The sequence below is a fragment of the Bos taurus genome, chromosome 13 (assembly GCF_002263795.3).
Source record: "Bos taurus isolate L1 Dominette 01449 registration number 42190680 breed Hereford chromosome 13, ARS-UCD2.0, whole genome shotgun sequence".
In the NCBI taxonomy this organism is placed as follows: Eukaryota; Metazoa; Chordata; class Mammalia; order Artiodactyla; family Bovidae; genus Bos; species Bos taurus.
Genome location: NC_037340.1, coordinates 55,535,221 through 55,562,004, shown reverse-complemented (window position 1 = coordinate 55,562,004; position 26,784 = coordinate 55,535,221). Strand labels below are relative to the sequence as shown.

Sequence of the window (26,784 nt, the reverse complement as noted above, 5' to 3'; positions counted from 1 at the left end):
TGCAGCAGGGTCTCTCCTATTACATTTCTCATAATGGATGTCGTCCTGGGCCTCTCAGGACCACTTGGACTTAATGGAGAAAAAGCAGCAGATAAAACTACAGCAATCCCATACCACCTCTGACCTCCCCGCCAAACAGGATTAGAAACCAGACAGCAGGGCCATGGGTTCTCATGCCATGCTCACATCTGAATGGCCAAGTGACCTTGGCCAGCTGTGTAGGGGTATATCTGGGGCTGTTTTGTCAACTGTGACATCACACTCACAGTTCTCTTTTGGGTACTATTGAAAACATGGAAGGCAACATGAGTGCCCAGTGTAAGTTATGCAAGTGCATGGTGGTGTGAAGAGGTAGAAATATGTGTGTGGCTGTGTAAAGTCTCTGGACTCATTAACCATGTGGGACACCCAGGCCTCTGCAGAAACAGGTGTGGAGACTGCTACACCCAAAGCAGGGGCTTCCCTGGGTATGCATGTGGGTGCCTGGGGCTGGGGTGCACGTTGGGGGTTTGGGAGAGCCTAGAGCTATGAAGATATGGCACCCCTGGCTGTAGGGAGTCAACCAGCTTTGACAGATGAGCCCTTCTGGGTTTTTAAACATTCATCAAACACCTGCTGTGGACCAGGAATGGTGCACGGTGCTGGTCCTCTGACAGTAGGGCGGCTTGACCTTCCTGAAGGGCTCACGGGTTGACAGGGGAGAAAGATTTAGAAGAAGAGCACAGCACCATGCACTACAGAGGAGAGGTGCAACCCCTCCAAGCATAGGATCCAGGGAGGCTGCTCGGAGGAGGTGATGGCCAAGGTGGGGGCAGGGAGTGGATGAGCTATGGGATCACCAAACAGAGGGGCAGGTCTGGACAGGGCTAGGGCGTTTCCCAGGGAGTCCTGAGAGTGGTGGGGGCACTTGGGATTGGGGTTAAGAGTGCTGACTTGAGTCAGACTGTCCTGGCTCCACCATTTACTTCCCCTGTGGCCTTGGGTGAGTGACTTCAGTTGTCTGGGCCTCTGTTTTCTGCGCTGCAAAATAGAATAAAAATACTCACTTCACAGTGTTTTCATAAGATTGGCACTGGGTTAGCCAAAAAGTTCATTTGTTTTTCTGTAAAATGCTATGGAGAAACCCAAAGTAGTTTTTTGGCCAACCCTATGATTAAAAGCATTGGCTTCCCTGGTCGCTCAGATGGTAGAGAATCTGCCTGCAATGCAGGAAACCTGGATTCAACTCCTGGGTCAGGAAGATCCCCTGGAGAAGGAAATGGCAACCCACTCCAGTATTCTTACCTGGAGAATACCATGGACAGAGGAGCCTGGTGGGCTACAGTCCAAGGGATCGCACAGTCAGACATGACTGAGAGACGAATGCACATGATTAAAAGCATATGCTTCATGTCTATTTAGTGCCCAGTAAAGTTAGATGTTGGTGGTGGTGGTGGTGGTGGTCATTGTGATAGAGACGATACTAGGTGACGGTGGTAACTGTTATGCTGGTGGTGGTCGTGCTGGTGGTGATGGAGGTGATGATGACCACCATATTAGTTGGGATGGTGGTGGTGATTGTAGTTCATAGTGGAGGTGATGGAAGTGGTGATGATCATAATATTAATGGTGATAGAACCGGTTTGGGGATGGTATGGTGATCATAGTTCATAGTGGAGGGATGGTGGTGATGGTGGTAGAGATGGGATTGGCGATGGTGGTGGTTGGGTGATGCTATTGATATTAAATACTGGTCCAGGTGGCGACTGTAGTTGTGTGTTGGTGGTAAATACGGTAGAGAGGCTGGTGATGCTCTGTCGTCCGCATCCCCATGGGGTTGGTGAAATGAGCATAGAGTCCATGAGAAAGTGGCCACAAGGAAGAACTGCCCTGAGATTCCGTGGCGTGGGATTCTGTGGTGCGGAACGTGTGTGCTATTAAAAAAGATCTCCAGAGAGGGAAGGCCATAGCAGGGGTCAACCTCCTCTAGGGTGTGAGGCTCGGACCAGGCCTGGGGAGGGAGGAAGGCCAACTCTCCTAATCAGAGAAGCAGCCCAGTGCAGGGGTGGAGGCAGGACAAGCCTGGGGTCCTAAGACAGAGACAGCAGGAGCAAGAGGATCAGGTGGAGGCGTGGACTTAGGCATGATAGTCATGGAAGATGCCTACCGGGGACAGAGTTCAGATCAGTCGTGGGGGAGGGACTGGTATTGGAACAGCCCTGTCCTGTGTGTTCTTCCCCATGCGGCTGGCACGGGCCCTCCTTTCTACATGAGCAGCACAGACTTTCAAGTGAGCCCTGGGGCAAGGGTGCTGAGACTTCCACATCAGGAATGTGACAAAACTTCTCCAAGTCTCCCATCTTCGTGCTCCCAAGTCAGGGCTGCAGGCAGCGTGGGACACCCCCAACACCACCTCTTCTTCCAGAAGTTTCCATGTCTTCCCAGAAGACATCCTTGCAGGGTGTCTGAGTCCCACTGGCTTCCTGGATGGTCCCCATGAACGGGCGTGCTTCCCCTCCCTGTAGGGCTGTCTCATCTCCTTCAGCCCTATCATGAGCACCAGTCAGGCGAGCTTGGAGCAGTAGGATGCTCAAAATGCTCGTGTGCGCCCACCACCAGTACGTGACGGGCGGCTGCTGTCGCTCACTCTGTGTTGCCAAGGCAACTGGGGATTTGGAGGGGACGCTGGTGACATATTTTGCAAGCAGCGCTCTGCAATTACTGAAGACTTTGTGGCTCGATCTAAAACTGAGGAAGAAGCTTGAGGAGCATGGTCGTCTCTCGTGGCCTGCTCTCTGCTTCTGCTTCTCCCACTCCCTTTAAAAACTGCTGCGGGTGGGGGCTCCTGGGCGTTGGCGGGCCCCAGGGTCCGGCAGCATGTACTGCAGTCAGTGGCTGAGCTGTCAGGTGGCCTCTGCCCGTCCGTCCCCTCCTCTGCCACTTCATCCCTGGCCTCAGTGCAAAATCCTCTGGCACCAAGACTTTGCCAAGTGCCACTTGAATGAGAAGTGATGGTTAAGGTGACCTTGAAGTGTCATTGACTCCAGGGGTGTTTGGGACGCTCTGGATGGTGCTGGACCTCAGTGTCCTCCCATCCCACCTGGTGGGGATCTGTCGCTTTGGCCTCTCCAGTGGGTACAGGGACAGAAACCATCCCCATATCGAAGTCCGGAGGCCCCTGGAGGGTTTGAGTAAAACTGACCTCTTGCAAATTCTAACAGCCTTGGGAGCTTTTGTCTGGGAGGGAACTTGGCTTCTCTCCTCTCAGCTCAGATCTGAAACAAAACCACCTGCTGATGGCTTTCTGTAGCTCACTGGCCGCTGTCACTTCCGAACTTTACCTTTAATCCGGTCCCACAAGTGTGCACTGAATTCCCTGAAAGAACTCCTTGTTGAGCTCATTTCAAGTCCCTTTCAGAAGCATCCAGACTGCTATGAATTAAGGAATGACGGTCTCAAGTTTAAGGCACCCTTTCCGCACCCTGTAAATGGCACTACCGTTCCTCCTTGTCCTGACTTCTTCAGGTGGCGCCCACAGGGATCTAAAACCTCACTGGGGCCACTCCTGTGGCTCAAGAGCAGTCAGTGCGGATCCCATAAGGAGTTGGCAGGCAGGTCGAGGGTCCTCCGTATGTCCCCATGTGTAAGCAATACTGTGGCCACTGTACTTTTTTAGTTCTTAATGTTGTGTTGTTTTTGCTTGATCCGAATCTGAACAGATACGTTTGGGGAAATGGTTCTACATGTTTCAACAGGATATAGAGAGCCTTCCTTTTAAAGTTGGAGAGTACAGTGGATTGTGTTCCTACGGCTACTGTCACAAGCAGTGGGCAGAGTCGTAGTCATATCAAGGACACTTGTCATTAGATTTAGGGCCCCACTAGATAATCCAGGGGGAGAAGGCGATGGCACCCCACTCCAGCACTCTTGCCTGGAAAATCCCACGGACGGAGGAGCCTGGTGTGCTGCAGTCCATGGGATAGCTAGGAGTCGGACACGACTGAGCAACTTCACTTTCACTTTCCACTTTCATGCATTGGAGAAGGAAATGGCAACCCACTCCAGTGTTCTTGCCTGGAGAATCCCAGGGACGGGGGGGGGCCTGGTGGCCTGCCATCTATGGGGTCACACAGAGTCGGACACGACTGAAGCGAGTTAGCAGCAGCAGCATATAATCCAGGATATTCTCTTATCTCAAGATTCTGAATTATGTCTGCAAACTTTCTTTTTCTAAATAAGATGACCTACACAGGCCCCAGGGACAGAGGAGCCTAGTGGACTGCTGTCTATGGGGTCACACAGAGTCGGACACAACTGAAGCAACTTAGCAGCAGCAGCAGCACAGGCCCCAGGGCTTGACATGAACATATCCTTCTTTTGGAGAGGGGGTACCACTCAACCCACCATGTATAGTTTTGAATAGAGGTATAAAAAGATGGTTTAATGTAATTTGTACACTTTTAATGTGAGGTAAATTATAAATTTACAAGGAAGTTGCAAAGAGAGTACAGAAAGGCCCCTTTACCCAATGTGCCCTACCTATAACCTGTCACATGACTCTAGTATCAGTTCAGTATCCCAAGTGGGAAATGGGCAACTCATACAATCCTTATATTGGAGGCGTAATTTTCTTTTTTAATTATTTCTTTTTTAAATTTGTGGCTGTGCTGGGTCTTTGTTGCTGTGAGGGCTTTCTACAGTCGTGGTAATCGGGGGCTACTCTCTAGCTGCGGTGCGCGGAAGTCTCACTGTGGCGGCCACTCTTGTGTGGAGCACGGGCTCTACGTACACGGGCCTCAGTAGCTCTGGCTCTGCAGCACAGGCTCAGCAGTTGTGGCACGTGGGCTTAGTTGCCCTGTGGCACATGGGATCCTCCCGGACCAGGGATTGAACCTGTGTTCCCTGCCTTGGCAGACAGATTCTTAATCATTAGACCACCAGGGAAGGCAGTCCCAAAGGTATAATTTTCATTCAAGGCTGCATTTCAAATCAGAGAGACTGTGTTTACATCCCAGGTCCCCCTTCATAGCTATGTGACTTTAAACAAAGTTTCGCCATCCTGAGCTCAGGGCTGTTTTCTTTTGTTTTATTTTCTTTAATTATGAAAGGAGAGTTTGAGAATGCCGGCTAAGGTGGTTGAGAAAATTAGGAGCTCATACAGATGCCGGGGCCTTCCCTGGTGGCTCAGTGATGAAGAACCCATCTGCCAAGGCAGGAGACACAGGTTCAATCCTTGGGTCGGGAAGATCCCCTGAAGAAGGAAATGGCAACCCACCCAGTATTCTTGTGTGGAGAATCCTATGGATAAAAGAGCCTGGTGGGCTACAGACTATAGGGTCACAAAGAGTCGGACCCGACTGAGCAGCTGAACAACAAGAACAGTGGCTACCTGGCTGCAGCATCTTGCCTGCCCTTGGCATGGTGGGGTGCTTCCTTTTGACAGATTAAAACTGGAGCTTGGAACATGTGTGTTTCAGCATCTGCTCTTTCAAAGGGTCTGGAGATCAGATGTGGAACATGCCCGTTGCCTGGGTCTGGGGGGCTGCAGCAAGAGCTCTGCTCTCTCAGCCCCTGATAGACGAGCCTGCAGGATGGAGCTGGCTTATTGGGCAGTCAGCCAAGTGGCATATTCCTGCTCTTCTCCCAGCTTACCATGCAGGACGGAACAGTTACATCCATGATTGTTATGGTTATCAGAGTTGGTCCAGTGTTTACATCTGTGTAGGAAATTCTGACGGTCATTAAGCAAATTCAGAACTTCATCTCCCGAGGGAAAAGGCGTTGGCTGGGGGTGCTGTTAGTGCTGGTGTTTAAATACTCCACCCCTCCCTGCAGTTTATAGCATAACTGCCACTGCTTGAAACCTAAAATGGAGAGAGGGATGCTCTTACCTTTAAAAAAAGAAAGAAAAAATGATATTCCCATGCCTCATTTAAGTGCACTGATTTGACGAAGCATCCTTCTAAGTAAGGAGCAACAGAAAAACCGCAGCGGCATTCTCTCCTGTTCTCAGTGTAGCCAAGTCCGCTCCCTGCCCCTGTAGTGGGACAGTCTTTGTTTAAGTTCCCGCTGCAAGGTTTAGAAGTGAAGCGCCAACTTTGGGAACATGGAACAAAAAGAAGAATCACTCACAACAGGTAGCACTCCTCGGAGCAGGCACAAATCACTGAAAAGGAAACCAGACTGTAATTGGCCTTTGTTTGAAGAGGAGAGTTCTGCAGATAAGGATTGTGTAGATAATTTGTGGCAGACTTTTTTTTATTACACGGACTAATTTGATATTGTCCTGGGAAGCCATCCCTTTGAACATTCAACAAAAGCAACAATGCACCCGGAGAGAAGGTATTAAGAGTATTATTTTTGCGTAATTTATATTCGGTGACAGACGTCGCCTGCTTCACTCCATCACACATTTACGGGGAGACTGGTCGATGCTTCCAGTCTCATTAAGCTATTTATTCATCGTAATGAATGATTTTAATACACTGCATTAAGGTTGTGCCACACTGAACTGTTAAAAAATCTATCTTACTGTACATACTTTAATGTTTGAAGCTAATTAATACCTTTATCACTGCCTCAGTGGTTGGACGGACACCATGCCGATTAATCACACCCCCTCCCTTGTTCTGGGCTTCATCACAGAGTTGCAATCATCTCACGGACTCCATGCCTGTGAACAGATGCGTTGTCCATTTTGCATAAACTTCCAAGATTCAGGGGCTCCTCTTTGCAGACTCTCCTTCTCCTGTGCTGCCTCCCACCCACATAAACCCATCTTGGGTCCCTCAAGATGCTGTTGGCAAGTTGCAACGACAGGAAGATGCAGTCTTCCTGAGGATGGAAGGCAGTTCTAATAAAAAGCTGTCATTCACAAATCCAGATCCACTGTCACACGACATGCATTTTAAAGACCATATGAACTGTTAAATGGCTCAATATGGGCACGGTTTTTACAACTCGGAGATTTTCAACAGCGAGAAAAGGGGGTGGGGGCCCACCACAGCTCTGGCCAAGGAGAAGCTTGGGGCTCTACAAGGAAAGATGGCATCTGGGCTCCGTCAGAGTTTTCGCGGCTGCACCTGCTTCAGAAGCCACCAGCACCGATCGCCCGGGGGAGGGGGAGACGTGGGCAAGTGTGTGTGTAGTGACAACACTTCTTAGTCTTTTATAATCTAGCAAATATTTGAAAACTACAAGCCGTGCCAAGTGATATCGCCACCGTCTGAAGGCGGCAGATGGAGATTTAGAATGGTGCTCTCTGTGAGCGGAAGGTTGGGCAGGCCTCAGCGTGGAGCATCTTAAGTGTGGAGGGGAAGGAGGGTCTGTGATCCCAGCCCCCACACCACCACGCCCACTGGATGAGGCTCCCTCTGATTTATCCTTCCAAGGACCCTTGAGGGCAGAAAGGTCACTAGGACGTTTGTGATTGACACTGGATACGAAATCCTGCTCGTTTTATACATGACATCACCAGAGCCTAATCAGAAACTTGGGTTTTGAAATTTAAGAGAGAAAAAAACACATTCTTTGGGAGAAAGCAAGTGCAGAAAATTGTAGACAATTACTCTGGGCTTGTTTTAGGCTGTGCGGAAATAATTAGTCTATCGCACATGAACCAGCAGATGATGATAAACAAAAACATTCACTGGTGAGAAGATCTTTTAGAGGAGGAGAAAGGAGGGGAAAGTGTGCTTCAACATCCCTCCCAAGGTGGACTGAAGCTCAGAACAAAGTGGCATCGTTACTAAGGGGCAGTCCAACAGAGCCAGCAGGGCCTGGACCCTGGAAAGTCCCACTTTGAAAATTTGAGCCACCCACCCACCCACTCAAAGGAATGTAAGTTATTTACTTCTTCTTTTTTTCCCCCCAGTTTGAGTTTTACATAATCAAGTAATGGGAAAACCTCAATCAGAAGATGTCTTTCAGAGAACTATTTAAAAACATGGCCATTATCAGCAGAAATGTCTAATAGAAGGCGTATCTGATCCCTCTGGCCAAATCTTTCCTTTAATTAGAGGCGCAAATAAAAAACTAAGAAATGAGAACTGGAAGCAGAGTTCACTTGTTAACTATCTAGATGCTGAATGGAATTTTCAGGCTTGGTGGTTCTAACTTACTGTGTAAAGGCCAGGCTGGGGTGTGAGGTCACTTTCACATCAGGATGATAATAAGAAAGAGAGATGGAGGCTCTACAAGGGGTGCAGGTGAGCAAGCAGACAGGAGACCCTGGTGTGGAAAGAGGCAGCCCCAGGCACGGATGTCCCCCTGAGCAGGTTGCCAGGGTCTCCATCGCCACCACATAAAGAGGCGGAGGGCGTGACAGTGGTGGTTTTCTAGGGTCATGACCAATTACCAAGTGAGTGGCTTTATAACAAGAGGGCATCCTCTCCCCATTCTGGAGGCCCGACACCTGAAACCCAGGTGTCGGCTTGGCCAGGCTTTGAACGTCTAGGGAGGGTCCTTCCAGCCTCTTCCAGCTCCAGGGCCCCAGGTATCCTTGGCCTGTGGCCACATCCCTCCAAGCTCTGCCTTCATTGTCACATGGTCTCTGCATCCCACCTTCTGTCCTCTTATAGGGACACTTGTCACAGGACTTAGGGCCCACCCCAATCAGGACGGTCCTCAGCTTTGTCACACTGGCAAAGATCCTTTTCCCAAATAAGGTCATATTCACAGGATCCAGATGTGACTTATCTTTTGAGGGGACACCATTCATCCCACTACGTGACCCCAAGTAGGGGCAGTGGGCACCGTGGCAAAGTGGATGGGACTGACACAGGGTCAGAAACATGAGGCTGGAGTCAGGGTCACTCCACAGTGTGGGAACTGGGTCAGAACCAAGCCCCATGTGGCCCGTACTGAAGAGCTGGCCTCTCATCCAGGTTGGGGGATAAAGGAGCCCCAAGCCTGAGAGGGGACTGGGGGTCAGTGTGCTGCCCTCAATCTTGGAGCTGGCTGGTGAGCTAGGGCCCCCAGAGTGTCCTTGGGCTTGTGTCGAGAGGTCTCATGGCTTCTCCCTCGATCCCCATGCCTCCTGACCTTCTGCCTGACCCTTTGTCTCTGCAGCATGTTCTAAATAATTCCAGCTCACTTTGTTCTCCCACCAGCCCTCCTACAGCTGTCCTAGCATACTCAGAGCCCATGCTACACCACTCCTTTGGGAGCACAAGAAAGGAGGGAGGGTCTCGAGGCCTCCAATGTGACAAGACAGGGTGGTGCTGTGGGGCCACAGGGACCGTGGTTTCCCGGGTTCTGCCCTTATGTAGAGGCTCAGATAGCTTCTTTCACTTTGGACATGTCTTACTTCCCCCTGGGGATGCGGGATGATGTGTGAGCCCCTGGGATCGCTGTCAGGGTGATCTAGCTTTGCTGAAGCACCCAGTCCAGAGCCTGGTGCATAAATGAAGAGCTCAGGTCAGGAAACTGTAGTCATTGACCTTGAAATTTTGTATATCCAGGGAACAGAGTCTAGAACTGCAGGCACCAAAGGGCTTCTTAGAAGAAGTCAAAGCTAGACTCTCCAGAAGACCAGGTGGCACCCGGAGGAGGGATCGCTGGCCCTCCTGGCAGTCCATGCCCATGTGACCTGAGGGGCAGAGCCCACCCGGCCCTCCTGTGACCAATTTTACATGTTCTTGTTTGGGTTTACATTGCTGGGTGGAATTCCTTTTAAATTGTGCTATTTTGTTAAAAAACAAATGTAAAATGAAAATATACGGATGTGAGAGTTGGACTGTGAGAGAAGCTGAAAGCCAAAGAATTAAAGCTCTCAAGCTTCTTCTCAAGAAGACTCTTGAAAGGAGTCAAGACTGAAAGGAGATCAAACCAGTCAATCCTAAAGGAAGTCAACCCTGAATATTCATTGGAAGAACTGATGCTGAAGCTGGAACTCAAATAGTTTGGCCACCTGATGTGAAGAGCCAACTCATTGGAAAAGCCCCCAATGCTGGGAAAGATTGAGGGCAAGGGAAGAAAGGGACAACGGAGGATGAGATGGTTGGATCGCATCACCGACTTAATGGACGTGAGTTCGAGCAGACTGTGGGAGATGGTGAAGGACAGGGGAATCCTGGCATGCTATCTATGCTCCATGAGGCTGCAAAGAGTCAGATACCACTTACCAACTGAACAATAACAATACCCATGGTTAGAAGAGAAAAGAGAAACCTTGCAGGTCAGAATGATTGAAGGTGAAAAAAGATGCATGCCCCACCCCATCTCCAAGGCTGCTAGCGCACCCTGCTGACAGAGCAGACAGCCCTTCTAGCCGATACATATACTAAATTAAGTACAGCATTAAATCAACGCTGGCACTTGGCTCATGGCACATTCTCATTTTTATAAATTCATTTTTAGTCATAACCCCCTAAATAATAAGATCATAGGCGTTTGTACCCACCTTCATGGCTGCTCCCCCACATCCTATCCTCACCTTCCACTGCTCTTGCCCCCAGAAGACCACTGTCCAAAATCACGCTATCTCTTCCCAGTTTGCCTTCTCATATAGTTTTATTACATCTGTATGTTTCACTGAAAAGTATATATCCTTTGATTTTGGTTATTTTAATTTTAATAAATGGGGATCTTTGTATGTAATCTTTGATCACTGACTTTTTCACTCAAAATTATTTTGGTAAGAGTCAGAAAGTGGACATTTGACCATCTAAGGCTCTGTTGTATGAGTCCAACAATTTATCCGTCCCCCAGTGTGTATTCATCAGACACCTGTGCAGTTGTGAGCTGTGGTCTGCATCTCCATGGGCCCACAGGTGAGTTCTCTCGCTCGGGTAGAGGCTGAGGAATTCGAAAGTTTCACACGTGGCAATCATGCCTGACTGCTCTCCAAAGTGGAAATAACAAAATGCACTCCCAGGAACCCCAGCTGAGAGAGCCTGACCATCATGCCCTCTCCCAATCTGGCGATGCTGGGCTGCTAGCCTTGTGCACTGAACCGGGTCAAGATGATCCCGTGACTTCTGATGTCCGTGTTATAGACAGTGAATGTGGTTTACCATCTCATGGGCCTAGCACCATCCATATTACTTATGATGCTCCTAGTCATCTCTTCTTCCCATTTTTCTATCTTGTCATTTTTAACACAAATAGAACTACTGCATACTCTGCTACAACTCAAATTTTAAATGTATCACGGACAATTGACATGATGTTTAAACATCATGACAACTGATGGATGTTGCACATTTATAAACACACACTCTCACACAGGCAGACACGTTTTACACTTTTATGATCTGCTTTTTCTCATTTAACAGCATCTCCTGAAGCAGTTTCATAAAAACAAAATATTCCAAAACATAACCTTAATTATGCTATTGTGTGAGCACAACGTACTATATTTAACTAATCCTTTATATTTGGACTTGAAAGTTGTTTCAATTTTTCACAATTATAAACAGCTTTGGGATAAACAGCCTCGGAGTTAAATCTTTTTACATTTGAATTTCTCTGCCCTTGGGAGATATTTTAAGTAGTAGAAGTGTCGAGTTGAGGACATACTCTAAAAGCTTTCTAATACCTATGGATAAAAGAATGGAGGTTTTTTGGTGGCGTTTGTTTTTGTTTTCAAAGAAAGAAAATGACCAAAAGTTCCCGGGGAGGGCAGAGTGTCAGCTATGGCCCCCGCCCAACTGTGACTGTGCTCTGAGTGTGGCTTTCTGCGAGGAAGACACAAGTGGAGGCAAGTTTAGGCCTCTCTCCCCATCCCCGCTATCTGGCTGACTCCACCCTCTTCCTCTGGCGAACTCCGCCCCTCCCTCTGGTGGACTCCGCCCCTTCATCTGCTGGACTCTGCCTCCTGGTACAGCATGACTTTTCCACATTGATCTGTGCCAGAGACCTCATTATCCTGTGGTCCCATCAGTGTCCCAGGGAGCATTTCCTAGCACTCAGCACAACTTCCAAATTTGTTTATTCCCTTAAAAAAGTGAGCTTGTCTTTCTCACCACAGTGTCTCTCTCACCTCACTCCAAAGCCCAGCACATAGTAGATGCTTTACAAATGCCTGTGGAATGAATACTTTTAAATTTTTTGTTTATTTATGGCTACTCTGGGTCTTGTTGCTGCACGCAGGCTGTCTCTAGTTGTGGTAAGCGGGGTCTACTCTTTGTTGTAGAGGGTGGTCTTCTCATCGTGGTGGCTTCTCTTGTGGAACGCAGAGTAAGGAGTGCGTGGTCTTCAGTAGCTGTGGCACACAGGCTTAGTTGCCCCACAGCATGTGGGATCTTCCTGGATCAGGGATCAAACCCATGTCCCCTGCTTTGGCAGACAGATTCTTAACCACTGGACCACCAGGGAAGTCCCGAGTGTTCTATTTGATGAGCATGTAGAGAAAAGGTGGGAAGAATGCCAGCCAGCATGCAAGGGTGGTTGTATAGGTCAGGACATCCCAGCTGGGCTGAGGGACACTGGACCATGTCTGGAGACATTTTTGTCACAAATAGAGGGGAGAGTTGGGGCTGGCATCTAGGGGATGGGGTCCATGGATGCTTCTAAACACCCTCCAAATGCACAGGACAGCCCTCCCCCCGCTGACACCTCCCCACAGAGAAGGATCCATGCAGAATGTCAGCAGCATCAAGTTTGAGAACCCCCATTCTAGGTCACAAGGTCATTTCTTCCTTTTCATTGTGTCAGTTTCCCAAAGTCTCTAGAATCATTGTGTAATTAAAACTTATGAAAGAGGTATTATTAACTGATATGAGCTGAGATGGAGCAGTAGGGACTCTCAGGAATCCTCTGTCCACAGCCTCCGACCTGCTGGTTTTGTCCTCCATGGGAAGTCTCTGAACATGCTCTCAGGCCCTGGAGCCTGTGCAGGCTCAAAGAATATTCTAGAAAACTCCCCTGAGATGTGCCCATTCTGGCTTGCCACTAAGTGAGCTGAGGAAATCAGTAATTTACCCAAAGGGCCAGAACCAGCATCATTTAGGGAGGAGGGCTGAACTGTAGCGCTGTATCCTGGGGCCCAGAAGCAGGCGGGCTGGACAGGGCTGTGCAGGATGTGGGCGGAACACGCTCAGCCTAAACCTGCAGCATCACTGGTGCCCATCAGCCAGGGCAAGGGGTCACCCCCACACTCCATTCACCCCCTGAACCCCTCTCATGGACCGACTGAGGGCTATGGTCAGGGCTGAACACAGTCCCCACCACTCTAAGGGCTGTTCCTACAGCCTTCCAGGAAAATCCCATCCCACGCACAGGGCCCAGGTGTGTGAGCTGAGACAGCTCGGCGTGGTCTACATCCATCCTCATTGTTTCCTGTGGGAATCAACCAGTTCTGGCATATCTGTTCTGGCTGGTTCCGCTCCCCTCCTCCTCTCTCCCTTTGGGGACGTAAGCAGAAAGATCCTCAAGTTAAAAGATGGGTGCTCTGCATCACACTTCAAACTCCCACTGGCTATCTATTTTACATACGGTAATGTATAAGTTTCAGTCCTAATCTCTCAAATCATCCCACCCTCTCCTTCTCCCACTGAGTCCAAAAGTCTGTACTTTACCTCTGTGTCTCCTTTGCTGCCCAGCATGTAGAATCATCCATACCATCTTTCTAGATTCCATATATATGCGTTAATATACATTATTTGTCTTTCTCTTTCTGACTTATTCACTCTGTATAATAGGCTCTAGGTTTATCCGCCTCATTAGAACTGACTCAAATGCTTTCCTTTTTATAGCTAAGTAATGGCAAAAACCATTGTACAATATTGTAAAGTAATTATCCTTCAATTAAAATAAATAATAAAAAAAGATAGGGAGATGATATTTTTGTGCTGGTGGACTGCCCTCCTCTGAGGCTGGGGGTCAGGCAGTCATGGTGGAGGACACAGTCTGTCCCTAATTATCCGACTTGCTGCATCCTATTTGCTGCATCAGGCAACTCTCCTGGGCCTGCCAGTGTGGACAGAGAAGTGGAAAGGAGAGAGACACCCTAGCTGCAGGTTTGGGGGGATCATTTCTGCCGGGCACCCTCCCTCTTCCTGCATCCAGTAGAAGGTGATAAGGAGCCAGCCAAGAAGCTGCCCTCTGCAAGTGGTGAACAGAAGTGATCCTGGTAGACAGGAAGTGAGGAGAGTGGACAGGTCCCCAGCCTCCCCCAGACCTGGCATGCAAGGAAGCTGTCCTGGGAGCTCAGGATGCATTCTAGGGCCTGAATGTAAGGTGGAGGTGGTTCAGTCGCTAAGTTGCGTCTGACTCTTTGGGACCCCACGGACTGCAGCACACCAAGCCTCCCTGTCCCTCACCATCTCCCAGAGTTCGCCCAAGTTCATGTCCATTGAATTGATGATGTTGTCCAACCACCAGGGGTGGGGTGGAGGGCAGTGAGCACAGCTTTAAGCTTCACAGTGGGCTTTTGAAAAATGCCCAGAGAGCCTTGCAGCTCAAATGACTTTGGGTGGAGACCCCTGGGCTGCAGGACAGTCCATGGTGACAGAGCTGCTGTGTCTGCTGAGGGCCCCACCTCTGCAGAAGCAGGTTCCCACATGTTCTGAGAGACTCCAAGTCACCCGACTCACTCAGTATGCACCCTCACGGGGAGCCGCTGGCATGGAACATGCGAGACTCCGACGTTATTTTCCAGAGAACTGAGTTCCTTGAATATGAAAATTAACCTTTTTTAATAACAAAATGATATAGTCCATTGAAGTAGGGCTGGATTTATCTTGTGACAGCGCTTGTCATGGCCTTGAGTATTTATCGAGTAGTTTTAAAAGTTCATTAAACTCCAGAGATTAAGTGTTGCCCTGAGCAGTGTCCCATAAAGGGGAAATATGGTCCTATTACTTGGTAAAATGTTGTCCTCTGTTGTTAATTCAACTCCCCTGAGCTCCCATCTTCTGATTCAAAAGACATTTTCCTGTGCTGTTAAATTTGACATTTTCAAAGAACCTGGGACTGTTTCTCCCAGCACTTACCAGAAACTCAATATTGCACGTTTATTTCATGGTGGGGGGCAAGGGTGGAGAAACATCAGCCCCCCAAGATTCCTGCAGAAATGTCAAATGCATTAGCGCTCACTTTTCCCCACTGCTGTCTTCCTGTGTCACTTGTCTCAGAAATAGCGTTGACCAATACAAAGGCTCCTCAGTGGGGAACAAGGTGCAAAGACCTGTCCATCCCTGGAGAGGCTAGGAGCCCTGGCTGGGGGTGCCTGTGTCACCCACCAAAGGGCCAAGGGGACAGAGGGTTGGAGTGGTAACACATATGCCTCCCGCTGGGCCCAGTCTGTGCTTAGTGCAATTCATTTTGCTTCTAATTTCTTTCTGAGTCAGTTCCCGCTGATTTTCCATAGGAAAATCCTTTTTATTATCTTATTTGACCTGAGGCCTTTGTTTGCTTTCTACAGCGAGGTCTTGGTGACATTGACAATGCTGTTTAATTGGTCTTCAAATGAGCCAGCCTGGGGCGGCTGCGTCTCCCTGTCCCCTGATGGGGGACCCTGAGTCCCTCGAGAGAAAAGCCAGAGCAGCACTTGGCCCATCAGTGTGTGGGGCTGGGGGTCTTCCTTACAGAGTATCTGATGCAGGGATGATGAACAACCCCTAGCCCCTCTGATCTGGGGGATGCCCAGGCACTGGCAGAATTAACCCTGGAAGCTCTGATTGGCAGCAGAAGGGAGCATCTTGAGAGGAGCTGCTGTCACGAAACTGAGAGTTCTGAGTTAGTGAAATCTATACCCATCACCCACCTCTGAGCAGGTGTTTGCTGAACAACTACTGCAGGTGAGCCCCATGTTAGGTGTCCGCTCCATGCCTGTCATGTAAGGAAGACCTGCAGCAGAGCAGAGTGCTAAGTTGCTTCAGTTCAGTTCAGTCGCTCAGTCGTGTCCGACTCTTTGTGACCCCATGAATTGCAGCACGCCAGGCCTCCCTGTCCATCACCAACTCCCGGAGTTCACTCAAACTCACATCCATAAAGTCGGTGATGCCATCCAGCCATCTCATCCTCTGTCGTCCCCTTCTCCTCCTGCCCACAATCCCTCCCAGCATCAGAGTCTTTTCCAATGAGTCAACTCTTCACATGAGGTGGCCAAAATACTGGAGTTTCAGCTTTAGCATCATTCCTTCCAAAGAACACCCAGGCTGATCTCCTTTAGAATGGACTGGTTGGATCTCCTTGCAGTCCAAGGGACTCTCAAGAGTCTTCTCCAACACCACAGTTCAAAAGCATCAATTCTTCAGCGCTCAGCTTTCTTCACAGTCCAACTCTCACATCCATACATGATGACTGGAAAAACCATAGCCTTGACTAGATGGACCTTTGTTGGCAAAGTAAGTCATGTCCAATTCTTTGCAACCCCATGGGGGACTGCAGCCCACCTGGCTCCTCTGTCCATGGGATTCTCCAGACAAGAATACTGGAGTGGGTTGCCATGCCCTCCTCCAGGGGATCTTCCCAACCCAGGGATCGAACTCACATTTCTAAATCTCCTGCATTGGCAGGCGAGTTCTTTACCACTAGCGCTACCTGGGACACCCCCAGTGGCAGAGTCGAGCCAGCATGGATTTGAGGGGCGCTTCCTGGCTGCCTTTTCCTATGACTCTGGGCCTCTAACTTCCCCATCACATCAGAAAAATAAGAATGCAGCTTGCTGGGCTCTTGTGAAGATTAAGTGAACTAATGCATGTATGGAAATGGGCATTATGCCAGGGATAAATGCTCAATAATTAATAAAGATGACCAGCAGCAGCAGCAACGCCAGCCTTCATTAAATCCTCGCATGTCCTGGGCAGTGGTCCAAGCAACACTTTACTATTAGCATATACAGTGTGCAGAGTATTGTAGTTACTCTTAGAATATCTCTAACAGATAAATAATGGGCTCAGAGAGGTTAAGTAACCTGCCCAAGATCATACAGCTAAGAAGCAGCAGAGCCTGGATTCAAACCTAGGCTGCCTGACCTGGAGATTATGCAGTGTCAGCTGCTTCCACCCTCACTGCCAAGACAGACCTGGGCTGCAAATGCACGGAGCTCCCATCACCTGTCACGTGGGCCTGTAACACTCCTGGCAGAGTGTGCACTCAGTAAGAGTGAACCGGTCACTGTCCAGTCATCATCATGACCGATACCATCTTATCACGTTCACTCAGTGTGCTGGTGTTAGTCTGTGCGTGTGTCACACGTGTTGTTGTTTAGTCGTTAAGTCTTGTCTGACTCTTTTGTGACCCCATGGACTGTAGCCCACTGGGTTCCTCTGTCCATGGGATTTCCCAGGCAAGTATGTTGAAGTGGGTTGCCATTTCCTTCTCCATGGAATCTTCCCTACCCAGGGATTGAAACTGTGTCTCTTGCATTGGCAGGTGGATTCTTTACCACTGAGCCACAAGGGAAGCCCCTGCATGCGTGCATGAAAACCACTTCAATGGTATCCCACTCTGCAGCCCCGTGGACTGTAGCCCGCCAGGCTCTTCTGTCCATGGGATTCTCCAGGCAAGAATACTAGAGTGGGTTGCCATGCCCTCCTCCAGGGGATCTTCCCAAACCAGGGATTGAATCAGAGTCTCTTTAAGTCTCCTGCATTGGCAGATGAGTTCTTTACCACCAATGCCACCTAGGAAGCCCCAGGGAAGTCCATATCATAATATAAAATACTTACACAAGTGATCATGTTGTTATTACCATTGTGGTTATTACTGTTACTGATCTAGTACTGTGCTGTGTGTTCTGATATTTGTGAGGAAGACGGGGGGTGCTGCCCGTTCACCTGGAGGGGTTTCCAGGTGCTGTTGTTGGTTTGCATCTCAGGTGAAGCGGGCAGTTTCCGGAGAGTCTCTCTCCTCTTGAACCACCTCCCCCAGACCATACCTTCAACCTCGGGTCCCTCCATCAGGTGCATCATCTCCCCCTTGATATCTTCTCCTTCGCTTGCCAAGACTTGACTCAAGGATTCATCCCCCACCAAAGTCTGTCCCACCCCTGCCTCTCTCTCGGCAGGTGAGGGGAGTGGCCCTGGGGTCTGGAGGTGGCTGCATTTCCATGAACAAAGGTTTTGCTCACTTGGACCTCAAGAACCTTGGCCTTCCATGTTCCCACTCTGATGGGGATGCAGAGGGACAGAGTGAGACGCTGCCCCTGAGCACTGCTGTAAGGAGGGGGTGGGGGCGGAGTATGGGGGAGGGATGTGGTCTGCGGCCAAAGGCAACATGCCGCATCTGAGCAGTCAGCCCCTCCCCACTGCAGATCCTTGAGCGAGAACCAGCACATGGACCAATTTCTCTAAAGGAGTCAAATCCATTTTATGGGAAATCTTTCCATTTTTAAATGTTGGAAGATTCATATTAAAAAACGCAGAAACCACAACAGCCACTGCGTGGGCCAAAACAAACACTTGTGTAGTTTAGGAGGCTCAGCAGCCACTGAGCTGCAAGCCCCTCAAGTCCCCTCCCTTCGCCTTCCCCATGCCCACAGTGACTGCAGCATCTCCAGGGCACTTCGTGAAGATTGGCCCCTGGGCTCAGAGCCTGCAGGATCCCCAGCCATGGCTCCTCCCAGTGAATTAGGGGTGGGAGATCAAGGAGGTCCAACCAGTCCATTCTGAAGCAGATCAGCCCTGGGATTTCTTTGGAAGGAATGATGCTGAAGCTGAAACTCCAGTACTTTGGCCACCTCATGTGAAGAGTTGACTCATCGGAAAAGACTCTGATGCTAGGAGGGATTGGGGGCAGGAGGAGAAGGGGACGACAGAGGATGAGATGGCTGGATGGCATCACCAACTCGATGGACATGAGTCTGAGTGAACTCCGGGAGTTGGTGATGGACAGGGAGGCCTGGCGTGCTGCGATTCATGGGGTCGCAAAGAGTCGGACACCAGTGAGCGACTGAACTGACTGACTGCCTGACTGACCTCTCCATCTGAAGCTGGGCTCTCTCCCCCCGACCGGGAGGGGAAGGACGTGACAGGGCAGGGCTGGACCTTTGGAGGGCCTCTGGGGGTCTGCCTTCAGCTTCTAGGGCCTTCGCCTCTTCCTAGGCCTGAAATTTTGAGGCTTTGTAAAAAGAAGACATGCTGGGAGTTCATCACTGATCAGTGCTTCTCAAACCCAGAGGTAAAGACCCAACCACTTAGCCTATATTTGTTATTTTATAAATTATATGCAGGAGCTCCTGTATTATTGTTATTTAGTAAAACACACAACATAAATGGACACATTAAAGGATGAGAAAGACAGATATTTACTTAATTTGTGAACAGTAAAAGAACCTCTGCTTGTGCGTGTGTGTGTGTATATATACATATATATATGACAGTATTAATAATATTACTAATGTTCTGAACACAGCTTTTGAAGGCCTTGCTAAGTCTGCTCTCTGCATGTCTCCTGGCACGATAAACACCTAGGGCGAGCTCTGTCACAAATGAGGTGGGGATGAATCCATACTAAATCCAGAGAGTCTTATTAATTTCACATGTTTGGCATGATTTCATCAAATCTGCTTTGTTCCTCCATGGAGATCTTTGGCAGCACTGTCAGCCTCTTTGGAGTCATTGTTGCAATCCTTCAGACCTCCTGAGTCAAGATGGGTGATTGGATGGTCTGTGTGGGGGGAGCTGTGTCCCACTCTTATTTATTTGTAGTTTTCCTGAGATAGCCGGAGCAGTACCCCTTCAGCTTTCAGGGGTCTTGGTGTTCATAATGTGGCTAACAGATAGGGCTAAAAGTGGGGCCACTCTATCTGGCCCTCTGCCTGAATTTATAAATAAAGTTTTATTGGCACACAGCCTATTGTCGGGTGTCATCTGTGGCTGCTTTTACACAATAGCAGAGTTGGGTAATTGCAGCAGAGACCACATGGTCCTCCAAGTCTTAAATATTTACTCAGTGGCCCTTTCTGGAAAAGTAGTGATTCCCAAACATGAAGTGTGCCACCTCTGAACCACCAGGGGCCCTTGTTGACTATCTGGATCCTGACTCCTCCTCTGCAGATCCCATAGGCAGGACCTGGGGTCTGTATTTTAATGAGCTTCTCAGATCATTGGGAAGAATCTAGAACACACTCTGGTCTCTCAGTGATATCCTGTGAGGGTCACAGCTGCCAAGGGCTGAGGGCTGTTTCTCAAGGCCACCTGACCAGGGTCTCTCCAGGTACATCTGGCCTCAGACCACCTGCATAGAAACAGCTCACCTGGGTGCTCACAGCAGGTGCATATCCTGCCCCCACCCCTCTGCTAGGTGGGCAATCTTGTTTTAACCACATCTGAACCACAGACAGGCTGTGTGGCAGGGTCCACGCCTGGCACAGCCCCAGAATGACTCACCCTGTGTGATAGTCTCTCCCAGCTCAGTCCCTCCAGGTTCCTCAGGCTCAGAGCCCTGCGTGCCATGCGGAGGCACCAGAAGCGTACTGGTTCCCCTTTATCCCTGTCACTGCCTCACCTGTAACCCCATCTCAGCCCTGGAAACAACCCCAGGTGGCTGATGCCATAGGACTGGGAAGGGGTGATAGGGATCTAGTGGGTTTCTTTGAACTAGTTGAAAAGAATTTTGATAAAAATACATATTGAAATCAGAAACATCTGGGAAGTCTCTGAAAATACAGCCTCTTCTGGGGGTGATTCCTTTGGGAGGGGGAGTCCAGGCAGTTCTAGGGGCCTTCTCCCACCCAGCATGGGTTTCCAGATGGGTTCGCTTTGTGAAAATCCATCAGTCTGGATGTCCTGGGCTTCTGCGTGCCTTATATGCTTTCCTGAACACATGTGTTTTGAAATAGAGGCTTTAGAAGGTAGGCTCAAGGTGACCTAGGGTCACCTTGATATACTGACGGAACTGAACTTGAAACCTGTATCTGGTTCCTGGGTGTCCCCTGCATTGCCCTTGGAATTGGTAATTTGTATAGGTCTTGTTATTTTCTTCAGAAAATGACATAGTCTTGCTGCATTGTATATTTTTCTTGTTTAAAATGGTGATACATGAAATATAAGCATTTAAATTACAGTTTTTGTTTGGAAAAGAAAGAATTTCTAGGACTTCCCTGGTGGCCCAAAGGTTAAGAATCTGCCTGCCAATGCAGGGGATACAGGTTGGACCCCTGGTCGGGGAACTAGGATCCCGCATGCCACAGACCTACAGCTACTAAGCTTGCGCACCGCAGCTAGAGAGCCCGTGTGCTGCGGCAAAGGTCTTGTAAGAAGCAATTAGGACTCAATGCAGCAAACAAATAAATGAAAAAAATTTTAAAAAGAAATAGTTTCTGCCTGAGTAGGGACCGCCATCCAGTTGGCATCTGTGTCGGCAGTGCCCATGGGTCCTGCACCTGCCTTAGGAAACTGGTGTTGTATGAGTGGAGGAAGGAAGGATGAGATTCTTCCACATGTCAAAGTTTAGGAACCGGGCTACAAAGACAATTCTGTAAGTGCCTGGCTGTGCTGAGGTTGCTGTTTTTAAGCATCGCATCCACGAAATGGATATTTTAGGGGACAGGGACCTTACTTGTGCGACAGAGAACCAAACGTTGAGCAGCGGCAGCTCTGCACACCTTGTACTGTTGGGAGGGTGAGCTCACAGTCATCCTTTCTGCAGGATTTGCTCGCTGTTTTCATTTACAGACTCATGTTCTCACATTAGCATTGAATGAGCATCCAAGTAGATCAGCCTGGCTTATTTATCTTGGGATTGATGATGTACCATGAAAGATTTTCAGCTTTAAATATTTACGGAGGCTTGATTTTGCATTATGATAGATTTGCATCCTGGATTCTTGCAACTTAAGTAAAGGAGAGATGATGTTCCCAAGAGTGCTATTTACAGATAAAGAAGAGGAAGAAAAGACTAGAATCATGTTGCTTGAGACTTGTAAGGGTAAAAGGAGCATGAGGGACTTTGCATTAGTAACTTCTCCAGAGAAAGAATCTGTAGAATGTATAGATGGGGAGAGAGGGATTGTAAGGCCTTGGCTCACATGATGGGGGAAATCTGCAAAGAGGGCCAGAGACCCAAGGAAGAGCTGATTTGATGGTGTAGTTGTATTGGAAGGCAGGAAGTTTTCTCTTTGTTGAGGCACCGCAGGCTTTTCTCTGTCAAGGTGTCACCTGATTAGACAAGGCCCACCTGGGTTATGGAAGGCCTTATGCTCTATTCTGAGTCTCCTGATTTCGATGTTGATCTCATCCTCAAATACCTCAGGCCACCTGCAGGCTACTATACCTAGACAGAACATAAGGCCCAAGCTGACCCACAGCATTAACCATCACAGACCTGGCCATGGGTGAAGGAACCACCTGCCTCTTGAGGGAAGAGGCTATGTTCTGCATGAGCCGCTGAGACTTGACTTGATAGGAAGAAAGGTGCAATGGTCGGGCAAGAACTGCACTTGCTGTGCATCACTGGCAACCCTGTCGTTTCTCACGGAGAGGAAGCCAGAGCGGTCAAAGACATGAGGATGGCCAGCCTCCTCTGCCTGCATCTTCTTATGAATCACGTGCTTTAACCTCCCCAAAGCCTGGACACGGTGCCCAACCCGCCCCCCACAGTGACCCCAGTGGCCTTCTCTATAAACTGGAAAGGCAGGCCCATCCAGGATGCACCCCCCTGCCTGGGACCAGTAGACTCCAGCTGAGCGAGGATTGATTTTGACATATTTCTGGGGCATCGTACATTCTGTGCTGATGTATTCAGATGCAGGATCCAGAAAAGCACTAGATTTGGACACGTTCCAGACTGGCTTTCTCATTAAGATTCTCACCAAACGACATCCTCGCTCTTAGAAAAGCAATGAAGTGTCCATTTTCTTGCTTGGTTTTCTTATCCAAACTTGCTGCACAGATGTTTGTTTAGAAGTGACCTGGAGCTGTGGCTGCAGGTCTCGACCATGACAGTTTTGGTCAGTGAAGCCAGTCCCTCCAGGCCACTCTGTCAAGGTGACGGGGATGGCCTCTCACTCTTTCTGGGTCCCCCAGACCATCTCAACTCGGCCGCCAACCCTTCATGAATCAGGATGACCCTCAGACACACAGTCCACTCGTGGAAGTTGGTCTACAATCCCTCCTTTCTTCCACCCTCTGGCCTTTTTCTCTAGAACAAGGAAGAGGAACCACATTTATATTTGTCATGAACAGTAACCGGTGCCTTATTCAGTGTCTGCTTGCATGTGTGATGCTGAGCCTTGGAGAGGCTACAGTGAAATGAACTCTGTGCCTGCCCTTCGCCAGCTCCCAGACAAGTGGTGACCGTGACTTGTGCCCCTTAGGGTGAGGGAGCTGTGAGCACACGGGCCCACCCCAGAGCCCAGTGGTCCCTGCTGGACACAGCATTCCAGATGCCAGAGTTGGAGCGAGGGTTTGCTGGGCAGCCTCCCTGGACCCCTTCCTGTCCTCTTTAGACAGGTTCCCATGCAGGGACAGCCCTTGCTATGGTGGATCATGGCCTGACCTCAGAGGACATTGACATGGAGTATAGTTCACCCTACTCTCACAGCCCTGGTGACAAAACAGAGCAAACCCCCATCTTCAGGGGTCTTCTCCAGGAGGATTTCACCCCCTCAACTTTAGAAACCCTTGGAGGCCAGAATGCTTTTCTATCTGTCCAGCACAACTCCCCGGGTTGAAGGCTGCTGAAACCATGCTTGTGACCAACAGTGTCTCCCAGAAGTCACAGTTGAATCCAGAAGTGCTTGTTGAAAGGAGGGAGAGGACGGAGCCCATTAGTGCTGATCCAAGGCAGGTGAGGGCAGTACTGAGCTGCAGCAGCCCAAGCAGAGGGGTGCAGTCCCGGGAGCATCCTGGACAAGCAGAGGGAGCTGCGGTCTGTGTGGGGGACAGACACCCCCCAACATTAGGATTAATATCAAAGGTTATGTCTTTTTGGAAGGTTCTGTTCCACACAGGCAGGCAGGGATCCAGGCTGTCTGCTCCATCCAGAGCCCAAGGACTCCTTAGTCACCACTGCAGGGACCTGCCCACTGGGAGGAACCCATGGCCAGAGCATCCACTGGCCAAAACTAGACTCACGGCCACCCAGAGAAACTGGCCTTTCCAGGGAAACTGAAGCCATGCAATATGGGGGTAGGGGCAGGGATGGTGGGACATGGGATCACCTTCAGGTCTGGTGGTGGGACGGCTCCTGCAGCATTGATACAGCTCCACCTCACAGATGCATGGTGGGGGACCCAGTGGTGTCAGCTGAAGTTTGCTCTGGCTGGAAATCTCCCTTATCATGTCTGCCCTGGTTATTTAGCTCTTTGGTCCAGCATGGAATTTTTTTTTAATAATGAGTGCTTGCAAAGAGCTTTAGCTTTAAAACACATACTTATCTTACCTGAATGTGTGTTAGACCAATTTACAGATGAGAAAATAAGAAGGTTAAGCCATGTTCTCACTGGTTGCCATGGTGGAGTCTGTTGGAGAACATCCCTTTTCCCTTTCTTTCTTGTTTACGGATCCACAAATCTACTCAGGACAAATAACCTACCCAGACAAAAGGCTTGTTTCCAGGCTCCCTTGTAGCTAGGTTTCACCAGACAATTAAGTTCTCACCGAAAATATTTCGTGGGACTTAAGTTTTTTTTTTTCCTTTGCAAAATTTTCCTTATACCTGCCCCTGCCCCTCAACTTCCTTCTTTCCTTGTTTTATCTTGTATGGAACATAGAAGTGATGGCTGGAGGTCCAGCAGCCACGATGGGCCATGAGGGGACTTTGAGGATGGAAACCACAGGTACACAGGGCAGAGAAAGAGGAGGCTGAGCCTACATCATCCTGCTGGCCACTGTAATCGCCTGGATTGCACACCCCTGGCCTTCATTGACATGAGCAAATACACCTTTACAAGTTTGAGGGAGTGTCTGTGTGTCCAGTTAAACCTAACGCAGTTTTTCCTGCTATATAACTTTTATTTTTTCTGGACATGATGAGTCAGGGGCACGTAGTACTGGCCCCATTTGCTGTCATGCTCTGTGGCTTCTGGTCACCTCTCTAGAACTCAGGGCACTCTGGAAAGTGGCCACTTTGTGCTGCCCTCCCCGCTCTGGGTGCAATGACTCCAACTAAATAAAGTTATGGTAAATATGTAAGCCGGATCCAGACAACAGGAAGTAGTCCTTTTCCACCTCACTTACTTCTGACTGGATCTCATAGTTCACCTTCTGAACTGTTCTCCAGGTGCTCCACCTCACATGCTCCCACATCTGCATCTTTCTTCAAGCAGCTTCTGCCTACGCTCATGGCTCCACATGGGACACTTGTTCTGCACAAATAATAGTAGATCTTAAATTCTCTTTGTCCCCTCAATCCAAAGGGCAAATGGAAACCACCATCTTTAACTGTGAAATTGCTTCCCCCTTCAGCTAAATACAATGAGAAAGTGGATGGTAGGACACAGCTTATCAGGAAGAATCTAGAAATCGCAGTGTGTGATCTTCAGCATGTGGACATATCTCCACATGTTATTCTTAATTAATTATATTTTATTGAAGCAATTAGGTGACTGACAGCCTCAGTTAAGGACTAATGAGAGGACCATGTCTTTTCACGTGCTGCTGATCAGAACGTGCAGCCGGGAGTCCCGGGGGCCACGACCAGGCAGGGAGGGTGGAGACGATGCCAGACACTGCCCAGAGGCCAGGCAGGCAGGGGCATAGGACCACGACCCCCATCGTCTCTGGTCCCGTGGGTGTTTCTCCTCCTGGCTCCAGGAATGAGGCCCTGCATGCCCCACCTCGTTCCTCTGCTCTTTTTGCTCTTTTTCTGTTTGTTTTAATTTCTGAAAACAATGAGGACAGCTGTGAAGTCCTAAACAATGGCACTTCTGGGGAAAGTTGGGGTCATTTATCTAATTTTCATGCCTTTCGCTCTCCTCCCCGATGGTGGAATGGTTTTATGTAGAGGCATCAGATAAATTTCATGCTTCCTGCCTTTTCTGAAATATCCAGTGGCACCCAGTGCACCTGGCTCAGACCCGGGGCTCCAAGACTTAACGGTGATCGTGACAGTTACGCAAGGAGATGATTCTCCACACGGCCGAGACTGAGGAAGAAAGCCACGTGGGCAGGGGTTTGGGTGGAAGTGACACCTTGTTCCCTTAAGGCCAGGTTTCCTGTTAACCTGCATCCTTTCCTAAGGGAAATGCCCAATATCCAGGGTTTTGAGGACTTTCAGTGGGGGAGGTCTTATCATTTTTAGGAAGAACATTGTCAAGAAAATCGTGGGCACAGTTGAGACACGGTCTAAACACCTTCTCCGGGCTGATTTTGTTTAGGGCCTGGCAACCACAGTTAAAGCTGTCTGTCCCCCATCTTTTGCACCTGCCTCCCCAGGAGATGCAGGAGCTCTGGTCCCACTCCCCAGAAGCCATAGCAACTGCACTCCCCTCCTCTGCCGTCCTTGGCTCTGGCAACTTACCTCTCCCTCTGTCCTGTGGACACCTTGCTGCTACTACTCCTGTCCCTCAAGGAGACCCCAGGCTTTATAAAGTGCCCTGGAATCCACCATCCCCACAGCACTGACACTTCCCAGCATGGGCTGGGTCCCAGTCTTAGAGACGGACCTGGGTGCCCACACGGGTTCTTAGGGACCGTGTTCAAAAGCAAGGAATAAGAAATCAGAGTGGCTGGACCACATACATGTAGCTATGGTCCTAAGCCCCCGTGTTCATATTATTAAACTAGTTAATATTCTCATGTCTGTGGCTGAGAGCAGGAGAAACCAAGACTGAAATAGAAGTATAATCCAAGGGCCCCAACCCCGAGTAATTATTCAGATGAGTCACTTTTCAGTGAAGAAGTGGTGAAGTTGTGATTACAAGTCATCGAATGTGTGGAAGAATTGTACTCTTCTTCATGGCTCATGAATAGT

General features: G+C 49.2%; 1 protein-coding gene and 1 long non-coding RNA gene across 2 annotated transcripts in view; one reads left to right on the top strand and one right to left on the bottom strand.

The window, feature by feature from the left end:
* The window catches only part of CDH4 (cadherin 4), a 478,662-nt gene that overhangs the window by 91,960 nt on the left and 359,918 nt on the right, over positions 1–26,784 (top strand). The gene's annotated exons all lie outside the window — the stretch shown is intronic.
* Positions 5,908–8,205, bottom strand: LOC132346932 (uncharacterized). Its single transcript, XR_009496938.1, has 3 exons — positions 8,100–8,205; positions 6,546–6,652; positions 5,908–6,145 (listed from the first exon to the last, which is right to left on the bottom strand). It is a non-coding gene; the product is annotated as an uncharacterized lncRNA (long non-coding RNA).